We start from the raw sequence: 9,739 nt of genomic DNA, 5'->3' as shown, positions 1-9,739 counted from the left end.
TATTAGTCTTAGATTATAAAAAATTGCCCTGCCCGGCCAAACAAAGGAAAACAGAACACAAGAGCATACTCTTATGAATTCACCCATAAAGCAGCGCGTACCAATTTACACGTATTGCGTATCAATTTATCTGCCTATCGGAACAGCATATATATATTTTTTATATAAAATATTTTATTTACTAATAACATACTGCGTACCGCGTATCCATTCCCGTATCGGAATGTATTGTATTCCATGCAACTTTACACAATAGTTGCAACATTTGAATGCTCTACTTGTCCTAATTAAGATGGAAGAATAAATAATTTGGGTGTATTATTTAATATGTTTCTAAATTCTAAAGCTATCCTCAACAAAAACATTTGCTTGATAATATATTATCATTGAATGATGTAACTCAACTGTAAAAAGTTATTTAAAGAAATAAAAAATGTCTCATATCTATAAAGGTCATACACTTATTTAGATCGCCCTCCTTCTAACGAGTTTGTACAAGGTTGGGTAATGACTCGTTCTCCATTCTTGGAGTCTCAAGTTGGACTCATACTGATCGTTGGAGGTTGATTATATTTGTTTTATCAAGTAAATTTTGCGATTCGTTTTAAGGTTTCATCCTTTAAATTTGTTTTTGTACGAGTAGTTTATTGAGGCCAGACTATAATCTGTTTATATATCTTCTTATATAAATTTGGACCTCGTCGTTTTATCTTATCGACCATCTAAGTTGGGTGATAATTTTTGCGCTTTATCGAACTTAAATTGGTGCATGTAGTAGAACAATCAATCATAAAAACCGAATAAATGATGAATTATCATTAATAGAAATAATTTACGGATACTATTTATTACTAAGAGTTTTCTTAATTTTAACTCTTAACCCTTGATATGATGCCTCGTTAAAACTTCCTTCAAAAAAATCCTTTTTGAGAAAAAGCTATAAAGTCGAAAAAAAAGTACACCAGGAAACAAGGTTCGCTTTCTAGCTGTAGTATCTCTTCATGTTGCATGCGTACCATGACCTAGGAAGTTAGTTCCTTTGTAGTAACATTTTCCCAGGACTTCAACAATCTTGTAAGGTCATTTCCAGTGTACAGCCAACTTTTTTTCGCCCGAATTTTGTACTCCGATATCATTCCTGATTAGTATGAAGTTGTTCATGGCGAAACTTCTTCTGATGACTTTTTATTGTATCTCGTGGTCATCTTTTGTTTCAATGCTTCCTCCCTTATCCAAGCTTGATCTCGGATTTTCGGGAGTAGGTCGAGTTCTTCCTTTTGAACTTAAATATTTTTCACTTTATTGTAGAATCTTACCCTTGGATATTCTCCATTGACTTCAATAGAAATCATGACTTCTGTACTATAAGCAAGTCGGAAAAGATATTCTCCCATTGTGAAATGGAGAGTTGTCTGATATTTCTATAAAATTTTTGAGAATTCCTCAGCCCATGCTCCTTTTGCACATTGTAGTCTTCTTTTTAACTTCGTCAATATGATTTTATTTACAGCTTCTGCTTGTCTGTTGGCCTGAGGGTGTTCCATTGATGTGAATTAGTGTTTAATCTTAAGGTTTGCTACCAAGTTTCTGAAAATTGAATCGGTGAACTGGATACCATTGTTTGTAGTGATAGAGTATAGGACTCCAAATCGGGTAATAATATTTTTGTAGAGGAATTTCTGACTTCTTTGAACTGTGATTGATGATAAAAGTTCTGCCTCAATCTATTTAGTGAAATAGTCAATTCCGACTATGAGATATTTTAGCTGTCTGAGTACTTGAAGAAACAGTTCGAGTAGATCCAAACTCTATTTTGCAAAAGACCATAGTGAAGTGACACTGAAAGATAAATTATCCTTATGACATATCTTTTTGTTATTAATTAAAATAAAATTAATTAACTTATCATGATTAACTTTAATTTTAATCTAAACTAAGTTTTGTTAGTTCAATTAATTAAGCATTATGTAACTTTTTTTTCAAATTATAAAAATTATTTTAAAAATTAATTTTATAGTTTTTTATTTTTTCTCAAATTATACATTTATTAATGAATTTCAATCGCAAAATAAAAAAGTCTCAAAAGACAAAGAATAAATAAAAAAATTTTCAAGAGCCACAAAAAATAAAAAAATTTTAAAATTTTCTCTCTCTTGCTTTCTTAAATTTTTTGAAAAAAATAATATAATATAAAACAAAACTTCTCTAATCTTTTTTATAACTTAAAAAATTATATCATAGTTAATTGATGAAGTTAACAAAATCTAGGTTAGATTAAGAAAAATTATACTATAGTTAAAATTTATTAGAGAAGTTTTATTTTATATTTTATTATTATTTCAAAAATTTAAGAAAGCAAAAAAAAAAATTTAAAAATTTTAAATTTGATGGGTCTCTTGAATTTTTGTATTTATTTTTTGTCTTTTGAGATTTTTTATATTTTATGATTGAAATTGATTAATAAATATATAATACGAGAAAAAATTATAAAATTAAACTTTTTAAATAATTTTTATAATTTGTAAAAAAGTTAAATCATGATGAATTAATTAAATTAACAAAATTTATGTTAGATTAAAAGTTAAAATTAACCATAATAAATTAATTTATTTTATTTATTTAATAATAAAAAATGTCACAAGGGTAATTCACCATATATTATATATTATATTATTATACCTAATTTCAGCGAAAAGTTCTCCATCCGACCGTTTATAATTGGGAAGATCCTACGGTCAGTGTTGCAGGACCATGGTTTGGTGCAGAACTGGTGGACAATCAATGTATCCTTACCGGTTTCACAACCCTAAAACATATACATGGTCTTTCATCAATGAAACCCTAACCGCGTAGACTCTCACTCACTCAGTCACTCGTCCTTCTCCTTCCTCTCACCTGTGCCTCTCATCTCGAGCTCCTCCCTCACTCCACACTCTTCTTCTTCAACCTTTGAACTGGAACGTTTTGCCACTGCTGCCGTTCTTCTTCGTCGTCGTTCTTCAACCTCCAACCACCGCCGCTGTCCGCGCAGCAACAGCGTCGTCGCAACGCATGTTCCGCCTCTGTTTTCCCGTGATTCCACCGCTGTCTCGCGAGGTTCTACCGCTATTCAAGCTCTTTCTGTTGCGCTCCAGCCCCGTCTTCCTGTTCGAGCTGCTTAGCCCTCTCTTCCGACTCTTCCGTCGCGTGTTAAAGCTCCAGCTCCCTCTCCCTGTTCTGATCGAATTTCAGAACATGCTCCAGCTTAAGGTGATTTCTTTTCCTTTACTTGTTCTTTCTTGTATTAATTATTCAGTTATTATTTTATTTAAGTGTTGTTTTAATGATTAGTATGTTGTTCCAGTTCTTGTTTGTTGTTGGTTTACTGTATTTTAAATTTTAGTTCTTATTATTTTGATTTTCAGTTCTAGTTGATCTTATTAACTTGATAGATCATTGCTTTGGTGTTATTCTTGACTTTTTAATTCTTAAATTGTTGTTTTGATCTTGATCTTTTGATAATTTGTTAATTTTATAAATTGTTGTGGTTTGTTGTTCTAGATTTGATAAAATGTTCATGTTATTGATGTTGGTTTGATAAATTGTTTTGGTTTGTTGTTCTTGATTTTATAAATTGTTCTTCTTGTGGTTTGCTGTTCTTGACTTTTTAAATCTTAGATTGTTGTGTTGTGTTGTTCGTGCTTTAGTAATCAGCTCGGCAATGACAGCTCCACCGGCCACGACGACAGCTCGGCGGCAGCAACTTGACAGAGGCTTCATTTAGTAATCAGTTATATTTGTAGTTCAGATAAGGTTGTGGTTTAATGGAGCCTGCAAACGTAGTGTTCGACAAAACGAATTCTTTCATGGGCTCTTCGATCCACGTCGCAATCCGGTACATTTTCTTCTTTTCTTCGTTGATAAAATGAATTCAATCCTCTTCCTTTAGGTTTGTCTCTTCTTCATTCATTCATTCAACTTTGTTGATTCTGTATAACATGTTGCATTCGCTTATTTGTTGTGGTTTCATCTGATTTGGATAATGTTAATCCTATTATACTACTACATTCACACTATTCTTCCTATTATGATTCAAAAGTAGAATCCTATTATACTCTTGCTGCAGAGTTTGTGACAAATCAAAACGGAAAAGAGCACTCCAATGATGTCCTTGAAATGCCACTTTCTCTAGCAAAACCCAGTAACTAGAGCGGTTCGGTTCTCAGAATCTTGATTTTTATATTTGTATTTTTCTGGGAGAGAGAGAGAGAGATCAGGCGGCTCGCGGTAAGATCTGAGAGAGAGAGAGAGAGAGAGAGAGATCAAGCAGCTCACCGAGAGACGCTAGGGGCGATGACTACTGTGGCAGAAGGGCGGTCCGTTGATAGTGACGGCTCGGAGTGGAATCTGCGAGTACGGTACCGCGGCGGCGGTGATCTCGTCACAGTGAGAGCCGGTGGCTGAAGGGTTCGCCGGCAGTGAGCTCGATGGCAGAGGGAGATAGAGTTCGAAGGTTGTAGAGAGGCGATGGTGGCGGTATGATAGCTGAAAGGGAGGAAGAAGGGGACTTACGGTGGTAGAAGATGGTGGTTGCGGTTGAGGAGGGAGGAGACCAAAGCTGTGAGGGTGGTGAAAGAAAGTGGTGGTGGTTGATGTGGTTTCGGTGGTTTCATGCGGCGTGGGAGAATGGAGAGAGATCGGCGGTTGGGAAGGAGGAAAAAGAGAATCACCGGTGGTCTTCCATGATAAGATCTCTGTTTATTTATTTATTTATATTTGGAAAGAAAAGCATGGTCTGGTGGTGGTTCTTACTTTTGCAGATGCAGATGATGTCGTTGATGTCAAAATGTAGATCAAACTTGAAACTATTCTGAAACTGAGGGAGTTTGAACAGAGTGAACAGGTACTTTTTCCTCTCCGTCCCTTTTTTTTGTCAATTTTTTTTCACTTAATTCACTACTTAGTTCAAATATGCAACGAAATCACTAAAGAATTAGGCTGATAATATGTGTCAATACAACAACAACAAAGTCTTGTCTCACTAAGTGGGGTCGGCTACATGAATTAAACGACGCCATTGTGCTTTGTCATGTATCATGTTTACAGAGAAACTGTTTACATGTAGATTTCGTTTGACCACCTCATGGATGGTCTTCTTAAGTCTTCTTCTGCCTTTCGTCTTTTGTCCATCTTCCATCTCATCCACCCTCCTGACTGGATGTTCTATCGGTCTTCTTCTCACATGTCCAAACTATCTGAGACGCGATTCAACCATCTTTTTCACAATGGGTGCTACTCCAACTCTCTCCCTTATATCTTCATTCCTTATTTTATCCAATCGCGTATGACCACTCATCCATCTCATCATCTTCATCTCTGCCACATTCAGCTTATGTTCGTGCTCCCCTTTAGCCGCCCAACACTCCGTATCATACAGCATAGCCGGTTTTATAGCGGTGCGATAGAATTTACCTTTAAGTTTTAAAGGCACTTTTTTGTCGCATATAAAACCAGATGCACTCCGCCATTTTGACCAACCTATTTGGATCCTATGATTTACATCTTGTTCAATCTCTCCATTATCCTGTATGATGCACCCAAGATATTTAAAACTTTTAACTTTTTCTAAGATGTTTTCTTCAATCTTCACCTCTATATTAGGGTTTTCCCTTTTCAGACCGAACTTACATTTCATATATTTTGTCTTGCTACGGCTTATGCGCAGACCATACACTTTTAAAGCTTCTCTCTATAACTCTAATTTCTTATTTAGGTCTTCCATTGACTCTTTTATAAGGACGATATCATCGACAAAAAACATGCACCATGGCACAGGCTCTTAGATATGCTCTGTGAGTACTTCCAGGACTAATGTAAAAAGGTATGGGCTTAAGGATGATCCTTGGTGTAATCCTATACCAATAGAGAATTTTTTCGTCACATCACCTTGAGTCTTCACACTAGTTGTGGCCCAATCATACATGTCTTTAATTGCCCAAATATATGCGATCTTTACTCTCTTCTTTTCTAAAACCTTCCATAAGATTTTCCTTGATACCCTATCATACGCTTTTTTCAAATTAATAAACACCATATGTAGGTCCATTTTACTACTACGATATCTCTCCATCATCCTTTTTAATAGATATATCGCTTCAGTGGTAGATCTTTCTGGCATAAATCCAAATTGATTCTCTGTTACTTGTGTCTCTTTTCTCAACCTTTTCCCATAACTTCATAGTATGACTCATAAGTTTAATCCCTTTATAATTTTCGTAACTTTGTATATCCCTCTTATTCTTGTAGATAGGTACCAAGGTATTCTTTCTCCACTCATCAAGCATTTTCTTTGATCTTAAAATCTCATTAAAAAGCTTGGTTAACCAGTTGATGTCTTTTTCTCCAAGATCTTTCTAAACCTCAATTGGGATATTATCAGGTCCTATTGTCCTGTCATTTTTCATCTGCTTTAAAGCCTCTTTTCATAGTTGTCAGAACCGAACCGGTGATCGAACTGGTGAGGTCACTAGGTCACTGGGTTACTGGTTCAACCGGTGGGTCACTGGTTGAACCAGTTAACCCGGTATAATTAAGTAATTATGTAAAATTTAATTATTTATTTTTATTATAAGTACTTTTATTTTGTTTTTATAAAAATAATTATTTTCAAATTTTAATACTTTATTAATTAATTTATATTTATTGTATTATTGTATTATTATAAATAAAAACTTACATACAGTTAATTTTCATGTGAAGTTGATATTTAAAAATAGTTAGATGATTTGACAAGTTTAACTAAATATCATCTAACGATTTTCAATTATTAACTTCATATGAAGATAACTGCATGTGAGTCTTTACCTATTATTATATGCTACAATTTTTTATTGAAAAAATAATATTAATAGATATCATATAATCATAAAAAGAAAAAATAAATTATGGTTAATAATTTTTTTATCTTTTTAATATATATATATAATATATATTAATAATATTTATAGTTAAATAAAATATAATTGATTTAAAAATGAGTGACTTTAAAATTAAAATTAATTGAATATAAGTAAAATAAAAAATTGCTATATGTATTCATTAAAAATAATATTAATATATTATATAATTATGAAAAGAAAAAATAAGTGAGTTTATAACTAAAATTAAAATAAAATAAATAAAAGTAAACTATTTGATGAAAGATATCTATATATATTATAATTTGTATATATATTAATGAAAATCAGCATAGCTCAGCGGCAAGGAGAGGTTTTGATCTTCCAGCAGACAGGGGTTCGAATCCCATATCACACATTTTGGATAATTTGCCTTTCAAACGGTTCGGTCAGACCGGTCTTATCGAGTTTGACCGGTACTCACCGGTTTACTCCGGGTTTGACCGGTTCGTTCTGGTTTTATACCTTGTACGGTCCAAATATCAAACCGGACCGGTATTAGGTCCGGTTCATCGGTTTTTCGGTCGAACCGGTCGGTCCGGTCCGGTTCTGCTAACTATGCCTCTTTTACTTCGAAGTCTCGAATCCTTTGATAGTAGTCAAAGTTTTGATCTTCTTCCCTTGTGCATAATCGACCAAGGCTCAGAAGAGTCTTCTGTTCCTCATTAAATAACTCGTAGAAGTAATTCTTCTACCTTTCATTAATCTTCTCCTCTTGAGCCAACACCTCTCCATCCTTATTCTTTATGCACTTAACCTGATCCAAATCTCTTGTTCTTCTTTCCCGATTCTTTGTGATTCTATATACAACTTTTTCTCATTCTTTCGTGTCCAAAGACTGGTAGAGACCCTTATATGCTCTTGTTTTTGCTTCACTTACAGCCACTTTTGTCTCTTTCTTAGTCGCCTTATATTTTTTCCAATTATCTGCATTGCGGCATAAAGACCACTTTTTAAAGCATTTCTTTTTTATCTTTCTTTTCTTGTATACTCGCATTCCACCACCAGGACTCCTTGTCTCTTGGTCCTATTCTTTTAGATTCACCAAAATTTTCTTTTGCTGTTCTTCTAATAACTTCTGCCATCTCCCTCCACATCCCTTCCGCACTTTCATTTCCATTCCACTTTGCCTCTTCTCCTACCCGCCTTAGGAAGTTTTTTTGTTCCTCACATTTCATCCGCCACCATCTCGTCCTTGGGTTTTTCGTATAATGTATTTTCCTCAACTTTTGCTCAACGCGAAAATTTATGACGAGCACCTTGTGTTGTTAAACTCTCTTTCGGAATAATTTTACAATTAATGCAAGATTTTCGGTCGACTCTCCTCAACAAGAAGTCGATTTGAGAGCTTGTCATGCCACTCTTATAGGTTATAAGATGTTCATCTCTCTTTTTAAAATATGTATTTGCGATAAGAAGATCAAAGGTTGATGAAAAGTCTAAAATAGTTTTACCTTCGGCATTGATCATCCCGAAACCATGGCCTTCGTGAATACTCCCATATCCAGTCACTTTTCTCCCAACATGGCCGTTTAAATCTCCTCCTAAGAAAATCTTATCTCCCAAAGGTATGCCTTGAATCAAACTCTCTAGATCCTCCCAAAACCTTATCTTGTGTTGTTCGTCCGAACCCACTTGCGGTGCATAAGCGCTAATCACATGGAAAGCACCTCCCTCCACCACAAGTTTGATAGAGATGATCCGATCTCCCACCCTCTTGACATCCACTACGTCCTTCTTCCACTGCTTGTCCACAATTATTCCAATCCTATTCTTATTCTTAACCTCTCCTGTATACCAAAGCTTGAAACTAGAAGTATCCAACTCCCTAGCCTTTGCACCAACTCATTTTGTTTCTTGTAGGCACATAATGTTAATCTTCCTCCTTGTCATGGTGTCCACCACCTCCATGGACTTTCCTGTTAGAGTGCCTATGTTCCATGTCCCAAATCTCAACTTTCTGTCGCTTCGACTTTTACCTTTTACTTTGTGAACTAGTTTATTTACTCTCGTCCGTTCACGAAAACGCGAGAACCCTTGCTCATTTAACACTACATCCGGGCACCGATGCAGCGGCTCTTGCTTTGACACCGTACTTGAGTCATACGGCGCGTTGCTTCCGGACAACGACCTAGTTTTAGCGCAATAATGTCTTTGATTTATGTCATGGCGGTTTGGCTATATTTTTATGTTGGTTGCCGAAGATCTAACACAACCCTCCTCCTTTATCCGGACTTGAGACCGGCTATGTAACACAAGTGTAACATAGGCGGAATTATAATATGTGTCAATAGTTAACAAAAATATTAGGGGTAGGAATAGGCATGATAGGGTAGGGTTTAAACCTAACTCTAATCCTATTTTATTAGCAGGTTAGAGAATATATCAATTTTAATCCTATCTGTTCTTAATCCTACTGCACCTTATATGTGGGTTAGTAAAAAGATGCAATATTATATAACTTAATTGAGTATGTAAATTAAAATTTTAAACACAAACAATATAATCATTCAACAAATAACCATCAAATGTTTAATTTTACATAAAAGTTTTTACTTAAATTAATAACATAAACATAAATAGAAGTCTTATATAAAATTATCGTAAGTCCATGCAATTGGCTTTTATATAAACATAAGTATTAAATTACATCAAACACAATATACAATTTTTGTCTCTTATTTCGTATCTCTCAGTCTCAAGCCTCCTCCAAATGCAGTCTAATGTACCAAACTTCTTTAACGTTTAATTTAAATAAATTTATTTTTAATTTTGAATTAAATTTTAATTTTATCTTTTAATAA

The 9,739-nt window shown here is 34.4% G+C and overlaps 1 long non-coding RNA gene across 1 annotated transcript; it reads left to right on the top strand.

The window, feature by feature from the left end:
- The first annotated feature begins 2,743 nt into the window (after window positions 1-2,743).
- On the top strand, window positions 2,744-4,872 carry LOC140184101 (uncharacterized). Its single transcript, XR_011880691.1, has 3 exons — window positions 2,744-3,249; window positions 3,687-3,874; window positions 4,106-4,872. It is a non-coding gene; the product is annotated as an uncharacterized lncRNA (long non-coding RNA).
- The last annotated feature ends 4,867 nt before the right edge of the window (window positions 4,873-9,739 follow it).

This window comes from Arachis hypogaea, chromosome 1 (assembly GCF_003086295.3).
Source record: "Arachis hypogaea cultivar Tifrunner chromosome 1, arahy.Tifrunner.gnm2.J5K5, whole genome shotgun sequence".
NCBI classification, from domain to species: Eukaryota; Viridiplantae; Streptophyta; class Magnoliopsida; order Fabales; family Fabaceae; genus Arachis; species Arachis hypogaea.
Note: the sequence above shows the minus strand (reverse complement) of the source record. Positions and strands in the feature narration are given on the sequence as shown.